Source organism: Peromyscus eremicus, chromosome 17 (assembly GCF_949786415.1).
Source record: "Peromyscus eremicus chromosome 17, PerEre_H2_v1, whole genome shotgun sequence".
NCBI lineage: Eukaryota > Metazoa > Chordata > Mammalia > Rodentia > Cricetidae > Peromyscus > Peromyscus eremicus.
The window spans coordinates 505,984-531,759 of NC_081433.1; the positions used below are offsets into that span (position 1 = coordinate 505,984).

At 37.2% G+C, this 25,776-nt stretch overlaps 1 long non-coding RNA gene across 1 annotated transcript in view; it reads left to right on the forward strand.

The window, feature by feature from the left end:
• The window catches only part of LOC131894745 (uncharacterized), an 88,588-nt gene that overhangs the window by 58,637 nt on the left and 4,175 nt on the right, over positions 1–25,776 (forward strand). The window contains exon 3 of the long non-coding RNA XR_009374995.1: positions 21,213–21,266. This is a non-coding gene — a long non-coding RNA (uncharacterized LOC131894745). The remainder of the gene's footprint in view (positions 1–21,212; positions 21,267–25,776) is intronic.

Here is a 25,776-nt window from a genome sequence, read left to right on the forward strand (position 1 = left end):
AGATACATCAAAGAGACATAGTGGAGTAATTTCCCAAAATGCCTTTGCTACTGTGACTTTCATTGCTTTCTTGCAACTTTACTGTGTTTATGTAGGGAATCATTTTGCAAGGTATAAACAAGGAATAAGGAATGTGCAGTTACAAGCTTCTTTGTGTGTGTTCCTCACATGTTGGTCATCTTTTGTTTCTGAGAAAGAATTTTTCATTATTCTGAACTCACCAGGTAGGACAGACTGGTCAGGAGTGACATGAGTCCACTTGTCTCTACCTCCCCAATGCTGGGATTACAAGTGTATAGTTCTGAGTTTGACATTTTTACACTGGGTACTGGGGAATCAAACTCAGGGTCCTCAGCTTTCATGTCAAGCAATTTACAGACTAAGATCCATGTCAAGACCATGTAGTGGCAAGTGGATTTCAGAGGAGAGATGATACCTTAGGGTATTTTGATCTAAACTGGGTTTAGTCTCTAAATCAACAGAGAGAAAAGCAGATCATCCCCCTTTTCTAAGTACATTATTCTGATCTCATTGTCTCTCCCATCAGTTTGTCTCAGCATTTGTTCTAGAAAGGGTAATTTACTATCCCTATAGCAAACAGAATTCATTAGTGTTCATCATTTCTCTGAAGTTTTTAATCAGTAACCACATGCATTACAGGGCAAAACAGTACAACTGCCATGCATATCCTCCTGCCGCAGTTTACAGGTTACGGCACTTCATCTTTGAAAAGTGTAAACCTTAACAGCTTGGACACTGGAAAATACGCTTTTGATTGGTTATACACCCCACCTTCTGTGTACTCCCATAGATGTGAACAGAAGTCCATTTTCAATGATTTCTCTTAATTTTGACTTGGCTAATATATGTGCTTGTTTTGGTTCAGCCATACATCTGGAAGAAAAACAGTCTTTGCTGTAGTATATGTAAGATATTGCCTATGTGAGTCACAGAACAAGAGGCTTTTCTGTTCAGATCTAGGTGTGTTTTGTTAGGGTCAGCATTTCTTAGGCCAACATTATTCTGGTTTTGTAAGGAAGGAACACTGCATATTGAACATTTCTGTTTTTATTGCAAAATCCTGGTTCTACATATTTCAACAATGCTTCTTTCACAATAAAATGTCTAGAAATGCTTTATTAAGGTTTTGTAGTTGATTCATGAAATGCTCCTTGGAACTTCAAAACCTGTTGACACAGACTTTCTGAATGAAATGAAAGAGAAAAGAAACAGGTTCTTTAGCTTCAGAACAAACTCAGATCCCTGGCATGGATGAGAACAAAGTGAAAAACTGTCTTCAATTAGAGATGACTTGAAGACATGTCTAGCAAGAGAAGCATAGTAATTTACACTTTTCAAGACTATTTATTTTTTTAAGCTAACTTTTATTTGGCTAGAAATAAAAAGACAGCCTAAAACTGAACTAAAAAAATTTCCATAGACCTGAGTTCAAGGGAAAGAAATAGTTCTAATGACACCACACTACTTGGGGACAAAGTGATAGAGAAGAGACATTTCAAGTCAACAAAAAGCGTATTTCTATCTCTAATGGGGACAGGAAGTTTCTTGTCTCTGAAATTGCCATTGGTTGCCCTGGAATTCCATATTAGAAGCTGTGATATGTGTTGTAGCTCAAAAGTCTTTTAAGCATTTTGGTGAAAGTCTGCAGCTACATAAGGAAATGTGCAGGGTCCTCTGTGAGGCTCAGTCATTTCCTGAGTCTTTCCCAGGTGGAGTTAGAAGCCATCCCAGACAGCCAATTAATGAAATTAACAACTAGGACCACATGATCGAAATCTATTCCTAAAAAGTGAAGCATTTCCTTTGTTTACCTGGCCTCAATTCTTTTTCTTAGTTTAAATTCTTCACCCCAAATACTAAGAAGTCACTATTATGTCTCACTGGGAATAAAATGGGTCAATCACTTTTCCAGGGCTTGTCTCTGATTCCTTAATGACTATGAGACAGAGGTAAGGTAATTAAGGTAGGAAAAGTCATCACACTAAAACCTATACCCCCAATCTAAAGAACACAGTTTTATGGGGAGGCAGTTCCACAGAACAAGTTAGATTTCCAGGGCTGCCAATCTGGCATGGGTTCAACAATAAATTTAAAAAATTTAAAGAGGGGAAAAATAGCCTACCTGCCAAACATCTCTATATTGTCAATAAAATCAAATAACTGCTTTTTGTGAATATTGGTCTCCAAGGAGAAGGGATTGCTGATTACTTTAACCCTATCACAAATTCTTTTCTTCCAGGTTTTTTCACTCTTTAAATACTTTATTGAGAATTATCGAGTATTTTCTACTAAAAACTTGACCTTTAGGTAAATTAATCATTAATATCTTAAATTCATATAGATTATGACAACTTTGGAACAAGAAATTTCCCTCCACCATGCCTGGAGCCCTTGTAAAAGTAAATTTTAATGCTAGATCTATTAGTATTATTTTACTGAAATAATTTTCCTTCTTTTGGATATTGATTTAATATACATTTTTCCAAGAAGCATTTACATAAAAGTCAGTCTGGAATGCTGACAATGAAAACAAAATAAGAAGAAAAATAAAATTCAATTTTCTTTATAGAAGGGACCAAAGTGTGATTATCAGCAAAAACATGTAAGGGCTAATACAAGTGATCATCCAAAACACACAGAAGAGAAGGTGTTTCTAATGAGTATTTAATGAGGACTAAGCTGCTGAAACTTTAGTTATTGCAGTGTTGACTGAACAGAAATGAAAATGTGGCCCTTACAGTATCTTTTGACTAAATACAACCTTGAAATAAAATTAAATACTGGAACCAATTATAAACAGAAAGAGAAAAATCACAAAATTCTAAAGTTCTTTGAGACTTATGTGTGAATAGTAGTCAGATATTAGGAGCACATGAAGGGACTTATGAGTGTTTATGCTTATGGAAAAAATTTTCCCATCAGATAAAGAAAAGATGGTATGTTTCTTTCTTACTTGATGGACAGGAAGAGCATCAAGTACATGAATTAAGTATGTGAGTTGCTATAAATTCCTTGGAGAAGTAGCAACACTTCTCAGACTTCTGTGGTTCTCAGAGGTAACATCCTCAGATTGGAGTGATGATTGCAGACTTAGTCTAGCACTAATGGGTATCATAAACCATTTTTTTTACTGAGAGCTCAATGGTTGTAGAATGATACATTGGGAAGCTTTGAAATATTAAAGTAAAATATTTAAAATGTAAACATGGGATAGGTGTATAGAACTTAATCTCATTATTTGTATAGACAGAAGCATGGTGAGCATCAGAAAGCCAGGATTGTAGTCCTTGTCTGATCATTTAGGAGTTGAGTGTCCTGCGCTCTTAATAACCAACTATTCTGCTTTTCTGCCTTTTGTTCTATGACGTGTAACTGAGCATGGTGGACAGGAGAGTGCAGAGCACACAATTTCTTTTTTTTTCTTTCACCCATGTGTGTATATGTACCATGTACTTAACTTCCCTTGCATGCTCTTCAATATAGCTGTACTTTGTTACTATTTGACATTAACAGTCTTGCAAAATTGTTATTTTCAGACAACTAAATTGGATATAACAGTGGTTTATGCTTATAGTCATATCAGGTACTTGTTAGAACTTGTGAGTTTTAAAGTTTATAAGAGCACTGTGGCAAGTGCTGTATGTGTGGGCTTATTGATTCTTTCAACTACCCAGTGGAGAAGGTATTATCTCATTTTATAGGTGGAAAACCTGACCTCAGAAGACCAGAGTTAATAGGTTAGGACTGGTTAGTGGTAGAACAGATACTGGAATGCATCCTCTCTGACTCAAGAAACACTCGACCTGTTGCATTAAGGTATGATAGTAGGGCTGCACCTATACAGCCATAGAAGTTCTACCAGTTTAGCTATGGCAGTGGTGTTACAAACTGTTGGGATATCCTCCTGTGTTTTGGATTTAAACATAATACTGCTAACTTAATCATACTTTTCTTGGTTTGTGGTTCTTTCCTATAGAGATGAGGAAGTATAAGGAACTAAAAGGAAACAAGAAAAAAAAGCCTAATAATGAAAAAATATATAAAATTTGGGTGGGTGAAGGGAAGAAAACAAACACAAGAAATTTAAAATACAGTAAGTTAAATATCTGCTAACATATATGTAATGTTTTATGACTCCAAACACATCAGCAACTTCATGTTCAAGTAAATACAAAGCTACAAAGGTTGAACTCCCTTCTGTTTCCCTCTCTTCCCGTGCCTGCCTCCTTAGTCTTCCCCTCCCTTCCCAGTCTTCAGATCTCTCTCATTTCTTCTGTTTTATTTCATGGTGATTTTCAGAGTTTAGAACACTGTCTGGCCTATAGGAGGTGATAATATGTATTTTCACAATGTTTTGGTGTACAATATAATTATAGCACAGCCTTGTTCTCAGAACTCCTACAAAATAACCCAGCTGCTTTCCACCCATCATGGAAAGCATAGGTGTCAGAAAGTCAGAAACAATCAGGTTTGCATCCAAGCCCAGGACTTAATCATTTGCTATGAATGTAATTATTTAGGCTCAGTTCTGAATTTCTTTTCCTTTCTTTTCTTTCTTTTTTTCATTGTTCTTTTCACCTGGGGACTTACTTGGAAGCATCATCCACACAGTTTAGTAAAACAGAACACTTACCTTAAGGCCTGGCACAGCCATAGTTAATGCTAGTTTTGTCTCCTTCTCTTTATGATTTAATGGCATTTGAACTTATCATATACTACTGGAGATGTCTGCAAAGCGTCTGGACTAAGGATGAGTGAGAGATGCTGACGAGATGAGAATATTCCTCATTTGTTTTATAGCAAAGTATACTATCTCCAAATTCCTAATAACAAACAGGGTGTTCAGATTCCAAACAAGAAGGCAGGGATCTATTCCTTTGTTGTGTGCTTTCATAAAATATGTTTTTTTCCTTTGAATTCAGCTGAAAGACAGTTTTAACATAAACAAGAAAACCACATTAGAACTGTGTAGCCATCAACACCTGATTTTCAGCAGCGCAGGTCTAGGTCCTTCCTATTCTCATTATTGAGGGTGTTTTCCCCTGGCATCCCATCTTCGTGATGCAAAATGACCACCGTGGATTTGTAAAGTTGCTTCTTGGAGCATTCCAATGTTTTTTGTTTTTTGTTTTTGTTTTTTCCATATTGTATTGCAATTATTTTTAGCATCTAGAGGCAAAATTTGCCTCTCAAACTAGACTTAGCTTTTTCGTTTTTAATCTTCTGCCTTCTAAACAGCAGATTGCTTGTTCTGATCTGAAGTTCTGGGAGTTCCCTGGAATTTCAAAGGTTAGTTTTTCTCATAAGCCTCATGTCAAAGATGTCACTGGTGGTGTGGCATTTCCTCTCCCACACGGTTCCTTGCTTTCCCCTTCAGAACGAATTCTCCATTCACTGCTGTGTGTTCTCCACTTACTCCATTCTATAAGCACTTCTATTTATTGCGTATTGTCCAGGGGTCATGCTTCTTCAAACTCTAATCCTGCTAATATCTATAACCTAAGAGTGAATGGAGGGGTCTGGGCTCTGTTGTAAGAAATGCCACTAGCACCTGGCATAAGACATCATACAGAAACAAGTGGAGAGCTGGATTTTTCAACATTTTATCCCAGCTGTTTGAAGCCTCTGATGCCCAGGCAAGGCAGGCTCAGCTCTTCAAGGTCTAGGCCTGCTCTAGGGGAGGGAGAGAACAACAGACACAGAGAGGGAGCTTCATCTAGTTCTGTTCTGTGATCAAATGCTGAGGGACCAATTTTCAGAAAGGAGGAGACAAGACAAGGGGACCATAATATGAATCAGCCAGTTTCCCCATGTGCTGTAATTTAGCTCTTGGTGTGTCTTCAATGTGTGCACTGTCTCTGGCTTAAAGTCATGACTCAGATATTGGCTCTCCCTTTGAAACTCATAGACACTGATGGTGAGAATGTAAATTAGTATAGCCATTATGGACAATAGTAGCAGGCTCCTAAAAAACCGTTGATTGGCCATATGGAACAGTGGTTCCATTCCTGGGTACATATCAAAAGCAAATCATCTCAGTGTGTTGAAGAGACATCTAACTGTCATGCGTATTTTAATATACTTCACAGTAGCTGAGTATAGTAACACCCTAAGTGACCATCAACAGATGAATGAATATAGACAATATGGTGTGTGTGCAATAAAATGCAAGACAGAATTCTGTTATTTGCAATAAGTTGAATCTGAGGGCATGTTAATTATAATAACACCTGTGATCTCATTCATAGACAGAATAAAAAAAATGGAGAAAATAGAATGGTGATTCTCAGAAGCTGGAGAGGAGAGATGAGGGAAAGGGAGAAATTTACAGTTAGATAGAAATAATAACATCAGGTATTATGTTGTACAGAAACGTGATCATAGTCAACAATATGTTTCATATTTCACAATAGTCAAGGGAAGAGGGTTTTGAATACTTCACAATGATAAATATTTGAGGAGGTAGATATGTTAATTGCCTTAATATGGCTATTACACACCTTGTCCATGAGCTAAAATAGTTCATTGTTTTCATAAAACTGTGTATTTAAAATATTCCGTTAAATTTATGCAAATAAAGTTGTGAGCTGTATGCTCATAAAGTAATATTCTTTTGGTAAGAATATTGACTACCTTTTCCATCACTGCAATAAAATACCTGACAAAAGCTAAGGGATTTCAGTCCATTATAACAGGGAAGGCATGGTAGTAGAAGCTCTTTACTCTGGCAGCAGAGATACAAGGCAAGGGCTTGCTCATAGGCATGTACCAGAGAAGTAGAACTAGAGTAGGTGTAATGCTCAGAATACCCCTCTCCCTGGTGGAGTAACCTACTTTTGTCATTTAGGCCCTACCTCTTAAAGGTTCCATAGCCTTCAAGAAAGACAGAACCATAAGCTAGGGATGCTATGTTCAGAACATGAGCCTTGGTGGTCATTGCAAAATCAAACCATCACTGCAAGTTCTGTTGACAAACACCAGTGAAAATAATCAGAAATATTTGAGCTTCAATGAAAAACTATGACTCATTGGGATCCACTTCTATAAGATGCTGAGAAACAATGTCAGGCAAAAATGCTGCTTATAGGTACACAGGCCAAGTCCACAGTGGAGCTGGTCCAATTGTTGTCCCTTCATGACCATGGAAGAAGCTGGTTTGCCTCTAATTCTTCACTGGCCTCTAATGACCCATTTTAGTTTTTGTTCTCCTTTGAATTGGTGGCTTTATATCATTATCTTTTTCATTCTGTACTTGAAATATTTTATAAGAATTCATATTTACATTCACACAGCAGTTACAATTCTACTGTTTAATGAAATTTATTCTTTAGTTAATTACTGTCTTCCATTGTACTGGTTCACACTTTGGTTTAGTAACAGACAGACAGACAGACAGACAGACAGACAGACACACACACACACACACACACACACACACACACACACACACACACACAGAGTAATAAAGCTGTATGTGTGGAGTTTCCCACCAGCTTCCTACATAGTGAACCCTATAGGAGACCGGGTGGTAAGAGAATGTCTTCTCCTTTCTCTATCCCATTCCTATCAGCTCTTGGACAATTCAGGATCATGCTGCTTCTCTTGGACATTGTATCTTCATCACTAATTTTCTGGTAAGTCCAGCAGTACATTTTTTTGTGGAGCAGCCCAACTCAACAGAACCTCTATTCCTCCATACTGGCTTAGAGTTAGGCAAAGTTTTGACACTTCTGTTTTACACTGAGTGATGTTTCCTAACATGGTTCTCTTTTCCATGGAGGCCCAATTTTATGAAAATATTCATGTGATAAGTTACAACTATGAGTCACTTAGAATCCTCCTTGGGGACTGTAGTAACAGTGAGGCATGGAGTTCCTTTTTCTCTTAGCCAGAAGGGTCTTGTCATTGGTTGAGTCTGAGATCTGTCCTCACACCTCACCCTACCTGGTTTCCTGTTCTGTACCCTTTGGATATAAAAAGTTAATTGACCTTTTGACCCATGTCTTCACATAGTTGTTTTTTCTGATTGCTCCACAATTCTTTGAGATAAAAGATGTGCATATCATTTTGCTCCTGTGTGTTTATCTTACATTTTCTCCTTTACTCACTCTCATCTCTCATATACTTTATCATAAAAGTAATAGCAGTGAGTGGTCTCATGATAACAGCAATTTCACAGCTGACTCCTATGGCCTTCACATCTTTTTAGCTTTTCAGCTTTGTTCCCTGCACTGTAAATTCTCTCAAGTGGTGTATCTAATTACCCAGATTCTTGAACCATGAGTCATGACCTGGGTTACACAACTGGTTGTAGACATTGGGAAAAGGGCAACACTAAAATGATTTTTGAAGGAACAATAACCAAACAGTAATTAAAAATCAAATTTATAACGAATCTGAAGTCTTTCTGGCAGCACTTACCTGTGTTGTGTCATGTGACTTCACTGCATCATTTCTGAGAACAGAGAATGAACACTTGGCATAGCACATAACCTTATGCTGTATAAGGCCAATGAATGCAGTTTGAAACACCTTGACTAAGATTTGAGACTATGGTTTGCTATGAATTATAGTGTTTTTTACTCTTTACCTATACATACAATATTCTCTGCTCTTACAGAGCCATGAAAGTTTATAGAAAAGAAAGGCTTTTAATATTATCTCCCCTAGACCCAGTCTTCCTCTGTTTCCCTTCAGAAAAGAGCAGGTTTCCCAGGGATATCAACTGAATATGGCATAATATGTTACAATAATACTAGGCACATGCCTTCGTATCAAGGCTGGACAAGAAAACCTAGTAGGAAGGAAAGGGTCCCATTTCCCTTAAGTTTATCCAATGGGTTTATCTGTGGGTTGTAGTTTGCTAGCAGGCTCAATGTCAAAAATAGCTCTTTGAGTTACTGACTTGAGATTAAAAAAATGACATAGCCAAACATTAGATGGAACTCGAGGAACCCCGAGGAAGAGGGGGGAAGAAGGATCGTAGGAGCCAGATTTGTCAAGGATCAGTGACACCACAAGAACACAGCCCATAGAACCAACTAAGCAGAGCTCATTAGGGCTCACAGAGACTAAATAAAGTGAAAATCAGGGAGCTTGTATAGGTCTGAGCTAGGTTCTCTGAATATATGTTATGGCTGTGTAACTTGTTGTTCTTGTGGGACTCCTAAGAGTGGGAGCAGGGTTGTCTCTGACTCCTTTGCCTGCTCTTGGGACCCTTTCCTTCCTACTAGGTTTTCTTGAAGGCATGTGCCTAGTATTATTGTAACATTATGCCATATTCAGTTGATATCCCTGGAAAACCTGCTCTTTTCTGAAGGGAAACTGAGGAAGACTGGGTCTAGGGGAGAAGGGACGTGGTGGGGAGGGACTGGGAAAAATAGAGGGAGGGAAAACTGTGGTCAGGAGGTAATATATGAAAGACAAATTAAAAAATTAAATAAATTTCATATCAAATCAGGATAGAATTTCCAATAAATGGACTCAAAAATATTTCTGCATTTTATACTGTGCATTGATGTAAGAGAATAATTTCAGCATTGAGGATTATAAAATCAAAATACTGATGAACTCTGAAAAGCATTAAAGATGTCTGAGTCCTAAAGTTTCAAGTATTCAGCTAAGATTTAATTTAATTTCTTATGCAAAAAAACCCAAGTACCCCTATATCATTAGCATACAGACTTGCTTTTGTTTTTAATGATTGGTAAATTATGTATGTGTCAAAGAATTGTTCTAAAATAAATTCATTTGTAATTATCAGTAGATGTTTGATTTATACATATATATTTTGTACACCTATATGCCCAAGCCCACATAAAATTTTCTGAGGAGGAAAAAGGTCACAAGTGGCAAAAGTTTAAGAATCCCCAGTCTAGAACACAAATAGCGCTTTGGTCTTCACTATAGCTTTCCTAGAAGCTCATATGGCCAACAGGGCAACAAATGCTTCATTTCCATGTCTACTTTGCTCATGAATATATTTCAGTTACTAGTATTCTCAGTCCCAATGATGCTAAGCTCTAGTGCCCTCTACCATGTTGGCCTCTCTGTCTAAAATGTTCTTCCATTAATATAAAACAAAACAAAAACCAAAAAACAAAACCCCACAAAATTCTACTTTAACTTATTTTATAGATATCTGTCTGTATTTTGCCTTATCTAAGAAAGTAATAGTTCTGGGTGACTTACTGATAATAAAACACAACATCCCACAGAAGCTTAACAGTAAGATTATATTGTGTTCCAAGGAAGTAAGTATGAGATTTATAAGCTAAATTCTAGATCTAGGCATGGCTTCATTCTTTTTGGAGAATCAAAAAGAATTTGTTTCTTTGTTTTTTCCATATTCCAGAAGACTTTTATTCCTTAGTGTGGTGATATATTGTGTATCAAATAAAGCTTGCCTGAGGATCAGAGGACATAGCCACTAGATTAAACATAGAGGCCAGTTGTGGCACACACCTTTAATCCCAGCACTTGGGATCTCATGCCTTTGCTACCAGTATTTGGGAAGCACACACATCATTAATCCCAGCACTAGGAAGGAAGTGAAATGGCTGGATCGAGAAAGGCATAAAAGGTGTGAAGGGACAGGAACCAGAGCTTTTTTGAATGAGGACTAAAAGGCGTTCAGTCTGAGGATTCATGTAGATAGGATCTTGCCTTCCATTTGGCCTGAGGATTCCATAGTGGTGAGAAGTTTCTCTAGTGGCTTGTTCCTTTGTCTCTCTCTGATCTTTCAGCATTTACCCCAATAGCTGGCTCTGTTTTTTTTTTTTAATAATAAGATGATTTAGGATTCATGTTACACCTTAGTTCAAGACATTTTTTTCTTTATCCTTGAAATCACAAAGTGGCAGTTCTCTGGCCCAATTATATCTTCCTTTTCTCTGCCTTCATAGTCTGTGTTTAAAGACTCTTGAGATTAGCTTTGGATGTAAGAATTATTTCTCTATTTTAAAGTCATTGGAATAACAACTTCCATCTGCTGCCATGTCCTCTCATGTACACGTGAGTTCCAGGACTGATAGGTGAACAAATTGGGATATGTTATTGAGCAAGGAGAAGCATTTCATTGAGCATGGCTCTACTCAACACATATGTCTATAACATCAATAGACTTTGCATTTCTAAGTCTTAAGCTTTTGCTGAATTTAAAGAACCTATTATAAATAAGCTGAGATTGGTTAGTGACTCAACTTTAAAGGAGGAACAGCTATCTCAGTGAGATACTTAGTTTGAAATTTTAGTGTCTTAAACATTAAATCAGCCCCTGGAACTCATACCAATACAATTTATAAGAAAATAATAAAGATATTCACATGCAGGCTCATTGATTTTAATCAGTAACTTTGCAAATTTATATTCTCATCTATCATACAGGTACATTTTCCCAAAGGGTATAAATTAAATAAATCAAGTACAGAAAATTCTGAGCAAATAAGCACATGGCCTCATGGCCAGAGCATCTACTTTAAACAGAAACTTTTATGCTGTTTAATTGCACATATGTCAAGAAGTTGAAATATCCCTCCTCTTGGTCACAGAAATTTTGTCTTTTCAGGTGGTCTTTCATTCATTGGGTTATTGCCATAACCAAGATTATGAAATTCAATGTTTCTTGCTGTGGAATGTAACCTTTTAAATGGCCCAAAATATAATTAATAATAATTATTATTAATTATTATTTATTTATTGCTTCTTTTGAAATAACTTGTCTTTAGCAGAGTATTCAGTAGGTAAAGTACCACAGGTATTTGATATGTCTATTTTAACATTTAAAGAGAAAATTACCTTCTTTTTGTCCAACTGGGCAATTTTGTATTTGGTACTTCTGAACTGTACCTGGCTCTAGAGATCAACTGCATGGTAATTACTCATTTCCACCAAGTACCAATGATACCCTGCATTCATATTGCTACTGTATGCTTTGCTCTTCTTTATTGTGAAATTTTGTTATTTTCCCCTACATCTGTCTTGAGTACTCACTGGTGGCTGATTTTTTATATTTATTTTCTCAGGATTAATGTGAATTCCTTTATTATCCTCTGTCTTCAGCCAGGGCCCTCTCCAGTAAAGTTTTCTCTGCTTATTTTCCCAAAACATAAATCCTGCTCCTTTGGATACCTTTAACAGTTTCCTTACCATTCTGAATAAATTTATAAGAATTTATATTTTTCTCCTAAGTTGAAATCATTTCTTTAAAATTCTAATAGAAAACCAGGCAGCTGCAAAATATGCACCATGTACAAAATGTGTCTGTTTGTGCTAATTCATACTGACCCAGATATCCATCTTGGTATACATATGAAACATTTATGACTTGGTGTTCTGACTATTGTTCAATAATAACAACAACAAAAAACATTCATAGATAAGCAGAACTGACCTGTCATCTTTTGAGATCCATTTTATCTCTATTATTAAAGGTGTTGAAGGACACTAATTATTATTTTAATAGCAGTAACTTCTCAAAGTTATAAATTGTTGAGCTTTGTGTAAGTAAATTTGTTGCAACTCTGTGGGTTTGGTCCCAGATTTCAGCCCCAAAATGTGAGTTTTGCAACTCTGGGGAGAAGTGTCCTGACTACCTGTGAGTTGGGCAACACCTTGAGCTCCTTAGGACAGCTCTGGTGGCTGGAGATGCGAAGAGGCAGCCCAACCCTGGAGGGCGAGGTATCCTGGACACCTCGAGCTGTTTAGCATACCTCTGCCCTGGAGGTGTCCTGGACACCTGGAGCTGCTTTGGACAGCTCTGATGGCTGGAACTACAAAGAAGCAGCCCAACCCTGGAAGGGAAATTTTCTGACTGCTCAGGAAAGTCACGCCTGGAAGCATATCCTGACTGTTTGGGAAAGTCAGGCCTGGAGCTGCCAGGATCTTTGCAGGGAAGGGTACCCTGGATTTTTGGGAGTCAGGCTATACCTGGTGTGATGGGGGCTGAGCAAAGGTCATCCCCAACTTAAGGGGGCTTCCTAGCAGAGCTCTGCTTCTACAGCCTAAGAAATTGCAAAAATGTAGCAATCTCCTCTGGCTCAGGAGAAAAGTCTTACTTTTTTTTAGCTCTTTCAGCTCCTCCTTGCTCTGTCCACTGAGGGACGTCTCAGCAAGGGTCTTCTGTTCACCCCCCCCCCCCTTGCTCTGTCCACTGAGGGATGTCTCAGCAAGGGTCTTCTCAATGCCAGTGAATGAAGATCTTCATACCCAAAACTCTTTTGAGACAGAGATTTATTTGGGAAGGAGGAGTCCAGGAGAGTAGCTGCCTCTACCAGGGTGGAGAGAACAGCTCACCACTGACCAGGCAGGGTGGTTTATATAGGATGTCTTGGGGGTGGAGTCAACCAGTGATTGGGTAGGTTTTTTTTTTTCTGCCCAGGGATTGGCCAGTTTTGTGGGCTAGGGACAGAGATGGCCCTGATTTTAGGGTCAAACTGTGTTTCTTTCACTGACCTTTCTTGGCTTTTTGACACTACCTCTAAAGCCAGGGCACGTTTCTTTCACTGACTCTGATTCTAGGGACCAAGAGTGTTATTTTGGCACTAGTTTCAGAGTCAGGGCATATTTCCTTGGTTCTGGGTTTGGGGATAAAGTGTTCATTTCTCTGGCTCAGGTCTCAAACCCAGGCTGTGTTTCTTTCCCTAGTTCTGGGCTCCAAAGTCAGGGTGGGTTTCTTTAGCCAGCCCCTTTTCCCTATACTTCGTTATTGTGGCTCTCTTTAAAATAGCAAAACAATAACACAAACAAAAAATTAGCATCATTCTTAGCAGGACAATCATTGGGAAAAATCAGCATAAGAAATATTTTAGAGAGATTCTTGTATCATTTTCCCTGTGAAATAGTGTTTCATTATTTTTTAGAAGCTTAGAGAGTAATGGAAGACCCTCATTTTTCTTTCACAGTACTGAAGGGTTGAAGAGATGCCTATACTGTCCTAATACAATCAATATTTAAATTTCTTTCTCTTCCCCTTGAAACCAGGGAGCTTCAGAACTCATGTGTCAATCAACAGGTGGTGAAGGGTACTGAATTTACTTTCTCAGATCTGAGCATAGTCTAACAGTTTCTCTGCTTTACTGAAGGCTCTTTATCAACATTTTATGTATCCCTGTTGATCCACCTTTCTACTTTTTGAAACATCCTGGACCTCAGCTTTATCCTTGTTCAATAGTAACACTGGTCATTATCTGCAACTCTGTACACTAAGCTAATGTGTGTGTGGAGGCGGGGGTGGGGCAGTGAGTAGGAAGGAAGCAGTATTCTTTGAAGTAAATATAGTGTCCAGTAGAAGGTTCCTTGGTCCTCTTTCTTTGTAATAATATTAGAAAGTCATAGTCTAGACATGTTATATTTGAGAGCACAAAGGATCCGTTTCATCTCTGACCCTAAGAATGTTCCATTTTGACTACTGTGTCTCAGAAAGGGAATGTAGTAACAGAAGAGATTGTTACAGAGCTAATCCTCTCTGGGACTGACACTATCAAAGTGGAAATTGATCCAGGTAAGCTGGTCTCATTGGGGCTACTATCTCTCTCTGGTGGCAATATTCTTGGAACACTAAAATCTCACTCTTGCCCTGGTCTTCTCAGGCTCTGTGAGTACACTCAGAAGAAAACTGAATTTGAGGTATCTGTACCTCATTGTAGTTATGGCCTGTATAGATGCTACTTATGACCTCCATGGCCTAAAGTCTGTGTAGGGCTCAAGGATGCCCAACAGCTAAGTATTTTGCACTGTGGAGGCTTTGGTACTGGTCAGGACTCAAGTTCCTGCACTCTTGAAGTAGTCCATTGTGATATGGTTGAGAAAACTTGAGAAATACATGCTGTCTCTCAAATGTTCTTACTTTGATGATGGAGGGTGCACCATCAAAGACATGGTAAAGGTTTTTCCTTTCTTTCTTTCTTTCTTTCTTTCTTTCTTTCTTTCTTTCTTTCTTTCTTTCTTTCTTTCTGCCTTTCTTTTTTTCTTTTTACAGAAGTCTAGAAGGGCACAGGAGGAGAATACTTTCCTTCCCTCTGGTTATCTCCTCTCTCATCAGACTCCAAAACTAAGTCTCCTATGTTAATAACTGAGGTACACAGAGCTGCAAACTCTGCAGGTTTTTTTCCATTTTTGGTTCAAGAAAGTGTTAATTATAGTATTTGAAGTTCCAAGTAGCAACCATGATGTTTGTCTCTTACTTTCAGGCAGATCAGTTAGCTGGGCTCTTCTTTAAAGTCTCATTTTTCTAGAATTTGATATAGACTCTTAGACTTCCCAAGGAAGTTTGTTTTTGTACCTGTAGAACCTTCTATGTGCATTCCATATTCTTCTCTACTTTCAGGTTTAGATGTGACCTAGGATGGTGATCTCAGATGCTTAAAGGGGAACAGCATGACTGGGGTTCCTCTATGACCTCCTTCAATGAATGTCCATTGAGACCAGATGTTTCAGTCTTTTAGAGGGGACAGAGAGATGTCGTGACAAGCTGAAAATACAGAGTCTTTTCTTGAAGCTGGTCTGTGAATGCCTTCTGAGCAGGAGAATGAAGAGTAGTGCCCAACACTGCCTTCTGTGTTGAGTATTTTACTACTTTAACAGTAAATGTTTCAAAATATTGTAGAAACTGGGGAAATTGAAGAAATTACATTAAACTGAGCATGTTATCATCCTCTTTGGGCATATATCAAGCTTTGAATCCACTATAAATGACTGGAAAGAAAGCATGGCTCTTGATAAGGTGCATAATAAACAGAAGTAGGTTCAGAGACAACTTTCAAAAATTCTTTAGAGGTGCCTTGATTTTCATTTCCAGTAGTTTAATATTAATTTTCTTGGTCTTAATACAAATGCATTAAAGTGAGCTTTAGAGCAATAAAACTAAAGAAAAGAAAATAAATGATGGAAGCTTATAAGGAAATGGGGGTTTCTATGTTACTTGGTTGGGAGTCAAAACTTGTCTTTTTCATATAATTTATAATGTTAATTTTGCAAGTGTTGATCTTTCTTAAAGGGACTTGAATTCTTCAGGAAAATGAATGCAAAGTTTTGAAATGTTAAAGCCCCATTTTCCAAAGAAAATTTCTTTAATGAATACTGTTGGAGGTGGGGTTTTACATTACTAAAAAGAATGATTATTTCAGAGGATAAGGACACATTAAATTTGGATTACTCATGAAAGACAGATAAAAGCAATCACTTCCTACATTCAGTTGCAATGCTGAAAGAAGACACAAGGCATGGAAAATTAGATTTTTTACCTCCATTGTCCATTCCTTAGTTATAACACTATGGTTCATTTATATCTCAAGGCCAGACACTCAGTGAGTACACAGCTTTTCCCAGGTAGCAGGTTATGGGTATACAGGGAGCTAACAGGCTTAATTAAACACAGGTTTCTGGATCTGGGCATCACTATTGGACTGTTTGCTCTTGAGCCAAAGAATCTGAGTCTCTAATCCCAGCAGGAGCAGTTGCTTGAGCAAAACAAAGTCATTTATTGGCCAAATTGCTAGAGTAGTGTGAATTGCCAGTGGGCTGGAGGGGACTTGTAAACTTTTTGTTCAGAACCAGTGGACAGAGGCTGAGGAGGGCTGGTCTCTGGGATACAGTGTTTTTGACTTCTAATATGATACCTGCAGCATCACTGGATTAAAATTCATTCTGTCCCCATAATCCCTTTCTTGATACCAATGCCCTTAGGGCAAGCTTAGGGTATTTTTGAACCTAGAGAGGCATCTTTCAAATGAAAAGCTAGGTTTATGTTTATATCTGCCATTTAAGAAGACAGATTTCTAAACCTTTTCATCCCTCTTTAATTTTCTTTCTTCTGGGAACTCATAGTTCCATATGCAAAATATTAAGTATATAGTATTTCTTCCATCTTTCCTCCCTTCTTTCTTTGTTTTCTATTTCCTTCTAAATTTTCTATCTGACTCTCCTTTGCTCTCAATTATGACACCAAATGCTTTAAAAAAATCATAAAATTTTCTAGACATTAGATTAAATATCAAGTGCTCAAATGTGATTTAGCTCAAACACATACTTGATGAATATTTGAATCTTGTCTTTGCTGTCCATCCCTTTTCCAGTTCTTTTAGTATAAAAGAATTTTTTACTTGGCAAAGGAGTCTACTCCAGCTTTCCTACTGTCTCTTGACATGTGTTGTGTGATTTTTCTTCTCTTTCCTTTTCCCTCTTCCTATTCATCTCTTTCTTTCTCTTTATGTTCTTGACAAAAGCTTTTATTGAAACCATAATGGAAATTACCAAGCTCCTTAAAAAAAGTTTTGATAGATCCTAAATGGGTAAAGATTTCCTAGTCTCTGACTCCTCTTCCAACAAATATGAAACCTGATTTTGAATTTATCTTCTGTGAATGTGTATGTGTATGTGTGTAGGGGATGGGACTAAGAAAACATTTCATTAACACACTAGATTGGAATTGAGGATGAACTACTCAATTGGTAGGATGGAGTTTTTAGAGCCCTGGACTGCTTTAGAAAAAGATGATCTCACCTTTGTTATGTTGAAATCAAATTTCATGCTCACAGATATTCTCTTGTTTAGTTTTCAGATCAATTCTGGATCAATTAAGTACAAATACCATTGATGATATGAATGGTACATTACATTGAGTAGCTAATGTTGGAGGTGACATGTTTATTTCATTGAGTGAATGAATTAAGAGCATCAAATTCAGTGTACATTTCCTTCCCAATGATATATAGTTGGGTGTATCAAACCATTTTACTGCTGTAATATCTTTGCGAATTCTTAGTTTTTGTGTCATAACGTATATATTATTGCTTTTACAGGGCTTCATTGAACCTTTTTCTTTTTAGCACTTTTGTTTTTTGTGCAATAATTTGCTAAAATATAGAATAACCTAATGTTCAGCAACAGGAAAGGAGAATCACATGCTTGCTTGAAAGTTAAATTATGCTAAAAGTCTAAAATGTCAAGGAGAAAAAAGTATTCCTATAGTATGTGAAAGTATAATATAGTGAGAACTTAATGTATGTAGACAGTGTGTTAACTGGTTATTCTACATGTATTATCCCTCCCACCAGTTCACATAACACACATCTCTGTTTCCATTTATCAAAACTCATAGCAGTTTTGTTGCTCATCCAAGATGACAATCTCCCACGGCATAATTAGAATTCAAATCAGGAGACTTCTAAACATGGGATCCTCATCCTAGAACCACACTTCTTTAGGGTGTATATTGAAAGAATTAAGGTCATCACCAACATGGATGGAAACACATTTGTAAGTTGTTTCCCTTGCTTTTAAAAGAAACTGAGTATTTTATTTAGTGATAAATGCATATATCCATCACAGAAGTCTAGTATTATCCCTACCTTATCATTCATGAAAATTACAAGTTTTTTTTAATAATGGCTCAGTTATTGCATATATATTTCAATATGATTTAGTTATCATTATTAGGAAATGATAGTTTCTCTTTACTATATTGATATGCAAATAAAATATATTGATGGGTAGGTGAAATGGCTTGGTATTAAAAGGAGCTTGCTGTGCAAGCCTAATGGTCTGAGTTTGGTACCTGGGACCTGCATAAAGGTTGAAGGAGAGAAACTCTACAGGACTGTCCTCTCATCGCTACATGCTTGCTGTGGCATTCATCCTTACAGACATAAGTGCATGTGTACAGATACATACATATACACATTGTGTATACACGAATACACACAGTAATAAGTAACTAATTAAAATATTGCTGTACATATTTCAATATGTTTCCTCTATATTTTACATGTAATGTTTATTACTTTATATTTGATATTTACATATTAATGTATATTTTTATTGTAAACATTCAAAAATATACTCTGAAATGAGTTGATTAGGCCCTCAAAAGGATCCACGGACCCATGCCTGCAGATTTGTTTGGTAGTTTTGCTTCTTGGTTATTGTAACTATGCCATGACTGGATGCAGAACAGAAGTTTAATGACCTACATAAATGACAACTTAGCCAATGTAGAGTGTAGTTCAGTGGCAGGAAAGGAAAAGTGCAGGATCTAGAACGTGCAATATGTTTATTATTTCTAAACATTTGTGTATCTGTAGGACACTGAAATGTAGTATATGTTCATTTCCACAAGACAAGATCTCTAGACACCCATCCATTTCACACAGGCCATACTGAGTTCTGGGAGTTGTTCTATTCCTTTTTGTTGGTTCTGAGTTGTGTTCAGGTTATTTATGATGTTTTGTTTTAGTTAATTCTTGAAGATAACATTCCAGGCAGTTTTCTCTTCTGGCTGACCTGTGCCTGGATCTGGGCTTTCTCATCTAAATCCAGCTAAAAGGCAGAAAACAAATAGTAGAACCCAGATACCTGTCAACTTTGCTTCAGATCACACTGGATTCAATAAGTTATCTAATGGACCTATGATCTTTTAAGTGCAGGTTTGTTTCTTCATGAATAAGCTTCAACTAATGGTTCATTTAGTAAGCTTACTAATGCCTAGACATTTTTTCAGGAGATAGAGATAAAAACAGAATGTTTCAAAGGAGCTCTTTGATGAATTTCTCTTTATTTGAAAGTATCAGTTTATTATTATTAACCAATTAGCTTATTAACTGGATTTATATACCCAGATTCTAAAAATGTCCCCATAGACAACCTGGAACTACAGATGCTTACCAGATTGCCTCAGCTTTGCCACATCCTTATACACTCAGAGTGTATTTCAACATTTCATCAGAGTGGGTCAATCTAAATGCTAAATGACTAAGAAATGACCTCAAATTTGCTTCAGAGCTTATTGAGCCCACCTGGAGTGGGAGACACTACATTTTCTCAGAGGAGGTTAGACATGGGACCATAGAAGTGTCCAAGAGCATTTTTTTCCTTTTCAGTGAATGACAGAACCAGATCCAGGTGTGTACATCTGTAAGGATGCTTTTGAAATAGAGTCAGATGCCAGATCTATGAAGAGAAAGACATGTGGCCTGGCTGGGATGTTAAATTCCCTGTCTGACACTAACTACTGTGACCTCGAGATTGAGAATGTCAACTAACCTCTCGAGCTCACAGATTCTTTATTTTTTAAATCAGTGGTATTGGACCATGAATCTCAACTATTTCCTCCAGGCCTGAATTTTTATGGTTCTGTGTTTTTGAGACATTATAAATATAGTAAGGCCTTAAATTTAGTTTTTATTTTGATTGAGAAGATAAAGCCTTATTTTCTAAACATCTGGTCCATGAAGTACTATCTTTAAAATTGCATCATAATTGAAAAGCAATTGATTTTAGTTTCCTGGTAAAGGGAGATGATTGGTTACTACAGAAAACAAAAACTGCTTTCTTCTGTATAGTACTTTGTATTATATGCACTCTGTACAGTATGTAGTTATAAGTTGGTCAAGCCAAAGAGATGCCTTGAAAATACACATGTTAAATTTTCTACATTATATTTAATATGTATCTCTAGATATGTTTTAGGAATAATTATTGAGTTAAATATTAATAGTAAAATTTGAAACTTTTTGGCTGGTTTTATTGCTTTGCAAAAGATACAGATGTAAAACATGTCATAATCACCGTCATACCTTCCTTCTTGTAGTTTTGTGGATAGGCTCTTTCCCAGAGTTAGTTGTAAAAATGTTGTGCTAATATGTATTACTAAAATCAGCAAAAAACACCATGTGAAATCAAGTGAAAATGGATGGTTTTGATGTAAACTCACCAATGAAGCCCTTTCCTGATGACAGGCCTGTTTTATCATACCATTTTCTGGAATGTAGCTGAGAAAGTTGTATTGGAAGCAGAATGCCTGAACTTTCTCTCTGTGCATTTGCCCAGAGGCATGGTGATACAAATCTGGAAAAATAAATACATGTGTGAAAGCTGTGTCCCCTTTGGGGTAGGGCTACAAGTGGTATCAGTCAGTCTGCTGTCATGCTGTATGAGATGGCATTATCAGGTAAACATAACTCTCTATAGCACAATGACACACATGACATGAGTTTGTTTTCTCACCAAATTTTTGTTCATGACTGAAAGAAGTAAGAGACAATATCAAAAGTCTGAAAAATCATCACCTGCCCCAAAGTAAAATTTAAAGGTTGACACAACCAGAACATTGATATACCATTCAGTGTTGGAAGCACTACCCTGGTAATAGTTGCATTTTATAAGTGTTAGCTCAACTTTTCTGTTTTTACTTTCAGGAGACTTCATAGGACAGTGAAATCCTGAAATATTCCAACAACGTCTAGAAGAAGGTAAGAGGAGGGAAATAGGCTTATCTTCAGCCATTTTATTAGCTTAGTTTGTAAATGCATTTGGAGAACCTGCTGAAAGGCAATGTTATGTCATCTGGTATCTACACAACCTGGCACCGATTAAAATTGTAAAGTACGAGGATAAATTCCAAAGGCCCACACCTGATAGAGGTTTTGCTTGCATATGGAGAAGAGTTGAGCCTCAGGCGCATGTGAGCTTGCTTTTCTTGTCTCTGAGAAGAGGTTGAAAGGAGGAAAATCTTTCCTTTAAGAAAACTAGTATTCAAGTCATAATAGAGGTCCCAACCCAAAGTCACCCTCACCCAGTTTATATAAATACCCCCATCCTGGGAAGTGATAACAGACAGGAGCATTTTCAGGACTTGTTATATGCAGTGCACAAATTTAACCCTGGTTTCCTTTCTTTTTGTGCTCCTAAAAAGAGTGAGTTCTTGTGTTTATGAAGAGAGGGGGTGATGGGTTTTCACTTTTGACTTCTTTTTTAATTGCTAGCTCATTGGGGATGGGGAGGAAAATGTCCATCACAGCAAATATCCCCACATATCTGTCAAACCAGACGAGGCATAAATGTTTCTAGAAATATTTATGAAAATGATTGTGGGATTGTGGTGGTGCCTTGTGGCAAAAAATAAAGATAGTTCAGTAGGTGGCTAGCTGGTCTCAACAGGCAGCTTGGCAGTAGAGTTATAGTTTGTTTTCTCAATAGCCCACTTGGTCACTTATTCAGTAAATAAGTCATCTTCATGTTTGAGGGGCTTTCTTTCCACATTCTTGAAGCATATAGAATCAACACACACACACACACACACACACACACACACACACACACACACACACACACAAACACACACACATACATACACACAGTATTTTCAGCTGATTACTTAAGTAATAGTTTACAACAGAAGCCTGTTCCACACGAAATTGTTGGTTCCAGATTTCTGAAAAGATGTGTTTAAGTTTTCCCCAAAGTTACTCATTTCTAAGATGGCTCATAGGTAGGCATTTGATTTTTCTTTCAATCGTAACTTTTCAAGTGTCCTTTTCAGCAACCAGTGCTTTTCCCTTTAAAATGAGTATCTGTAGGAGTCACCTAGAAAATACCATGTAAAATGATTATTTGTGAATTCTGTGCATACAACTTTCCTATATCACTTGAAAAAGATAGAATTTTCTTGGTCCCATTTTGATTTTGTCTCATCTACAATGTCAACTATATCTCTTGAGCCCAAGGAATTTGACTCATGTTGACTGCAGCCACACTACAGCAGAGAATTAAGTTGGCCATGCAGGAATCAGACTTACAGCCTTGTTTCCATTAACACAATGCTCTGCCTGACTGAGCTAACAGCCCACACATTTGTAGCTGCCCAGACTAAAGGAGATGGATGCTTCCTCCTTTCTCCAGTTGCTGAAGATGTTTCAAATGGTCCCACTGGATTACTAAGATGCATTTGCTTATAGTATCTGCCAGATTAGCCCAGGCTTTGAAATTTGTTGGTGTCAAAGTACAAGCTTACTCTGGTAAATCCAAGAGGCTTTTTAGAAGGTATTCCCAGTACACTAGATAATTGGGAATGGAAGTCTTGGGAGAGTCCTTGTACAGTCCAGAAATATCCTTTTGAAATCTAGATGTTGTGTTTATTGACAGCTCAAGTCAAACCATTAAAAATAAATATGAATGTTTTTCTGAGAGCATATTCTCATGAACAAATCATTCATGTATGGGAGATTCTGTGAGGGTGTTTGACCATGAAAGTACATTGTTTTCTTCTCCATTAGCCAAATTGAGCCTAACCCTTAAAGGAAGCCTACAGGACTTTAGACCATCCTGATCAGTATTTTTGGATCTGGTCATTCTCAGGTCTTCCTCCCAGGTGGAAATAATTTTCCAGAATGTATCTTAACACTCCATGTCAGAGATTTCACTAAAAATTTGTCTTATTCCTTTTTCAGTAATTTTTCCTCTTGCCTCACTCCTCTGGCTACAATTGAGTACTTACTAAATATTTTGTAAAACTCACTTTAAAAAAGCATCAAATTGGACCTTCAAAATATTACATACACATTGTTTTATTTTACGGGGATCAGACTCCTATAATGCAGTAAATAGTCTTGAATAAAATGAAAACCTTTTAAATAATTACAGGGCATAAAATTAAACAGACTAAGTCTGAAGTAATGCAGATCAACTGGAACAACTTTAGCATTGCTTCCCTAATTTCCCTCTGCTTTATCCCCTGAAGTGTATAAAATTCATAAGAGGGTATTAGTGAAGTCACACCTGAGCACAAGTGAGCTTCCTTTGCTGGCTAAGCCTGTAGTGTTGCCTGAAGCCTGGAGACATGCATTCTTCCCTGCCTCAGCTCTGTCTGCTCTCCTGAGTTGCCTTTCCTAAACAAGGGTCTTTTAACAATGGAGGTATTGATATTTGGATTGAGAAGCAAGGGTGTCCATCCTATGCTCACCAGAATCTCTTACCTTTTAAGAGATGCTGGGTATGCTTCTCCCATGCTTGTAACTAAATGTGCCTGAGGGAGCCAGATGTACCTCAAGGGCCATTGGCCTTTCTTATAGCACCAAGACTGTTTGTACCTCATGCCCGTGGGTGATCTACAAGTATAATGCCTTTCTGAGTCACACATACTAACTCATTCAGGATAACCACGCAGTGAAATTGTAAAATTGAACAATATCCACTAATGGAGGGGAAAGGAAAACTATGGAACTGGAGAGAAATTTGGAGTTAAGAGACAATCCTCTCTTTACCAAATCCAGTGGCACACAAGAGAAATATTTTAATCTGTAGGAACACTAATAAATGTTATTTTGTGTTAATTTGCTCTTTCAATGTTAGTGTGTTGAACCTGCCTATACATGTTCTTTGACCTTTTTTATTTGTCTTTCTATCAGTTATTAGTTTATTGAGACCAATTTTCATTTTTTCCTTGTTACTTGAATTAAAACAGATGACTCATGTTATGGTTATAAGTTAGTTGTTTATTTGCATTACAGAGTATTTTTTTTGAATATTTGTATGTGTTGGTTATTTGATCTCAAACTTTCATATAGCCCCAAATGTCAAAATTTTCCTCTATAACAACTGAAAATTATGAATGGATCCCCCTGATTCATGGAAAATACATTCTAAGACCTCTGATGCATACTTGTTAGTAGCAGATAGTATTAAGCATTATTCTGACAGCCTTTTTCTAGAATACCTGCATTGTTGCCACATAGTGTAAACAGAGGCTTTTCTCTGTCCTGCCCCATCCCACAGCCATTTCCAAATAATCACTCAGAGGCTTATATTAATTATAAATGCTTGGTCAATGGCTCAGACTTATTACTAGTTAGCTATTACATTTAAATTAACCCATATTTCTTATCTATGATATGCCACATGGTTTGTGGCTTGCTACCTCACTGTCTATACATCTTGCTTCCTTGGCAGCTGGCTGGCATTTTTCTGACTTCGTTGCTCTCTTCTTTTCCTTAGTTTGCTTGTCTCACCCATACTTCCTGCCTGACTACCAGCCAATCACCTTTATTATTAACAATGAGAGCAACACACATCCACAGTGTATAGAAGGACACCTCACAGCAACATAGTCCTAGAGTTAGCTGGTTCTCTCATGATTCACATATGATGTCTCCTTTGTATCATTGCCTATATACCTTGGGGCCATTATTAGCTGAAACAGAAGTTTCCTGAACACAAGGAGTATATTACAGTGACAGATAATCAAAGAGCTTAGATGTCTATGGTGTAACTAAGGGTTGGATAGCAGACACAGTGTGGGTTCACTGTAGGAAGGAATGACCTATGTCCCAGTCAAGGCAGAGTGGTATACACTCAGAACAACAAGCAATTTAGAATGGATAAAATTCTTACTTCTGGAACTTTCTCTTCAATGTTTTCCAAACTGTGGTTGAATATAGGTGACTGAAACTATGGCAAAACTAGATAAAGTACAAGAAATTACTCTTGTTTATTTAGAAATTTTTCATTTGTCAGATATACTACAAGCATGCTAGTATTCTCAATTCTTTTATAATTTCCCTATTAATTAATTTATAATTTACAATTTACAAAGCTAGAGTTTAGCTGCATTTCCTCACTGTTCTAAATCAATGGCACTATTTATTTATCCTACTTTAAATTCAGTGACAAATAATCCCAAATCTTATTGGCTTACAATTTTTTCTGGTTGTCTAAGGTTGTGTTCCACATTATTCTATTCCCCCTTAGACATTAAATTATTATACTGGATATAGGTATAGAGAAAAAAAGAAGTCTATGAACCTTATTGAAGAGAAAGTGGGCAGTAGCCTTGAATGTATTGGCACAGGAGACTACTTCCTGAGTGTAACACCAGTAGCACAGACACCGAGATTGAAAATTAACAAATCATTTGGACTTCCTAAAGCTGAAAAGCTTCTGTAAGGCAGAGGACATGGTCAGTAAGACAAAATAGCCTACAGAATA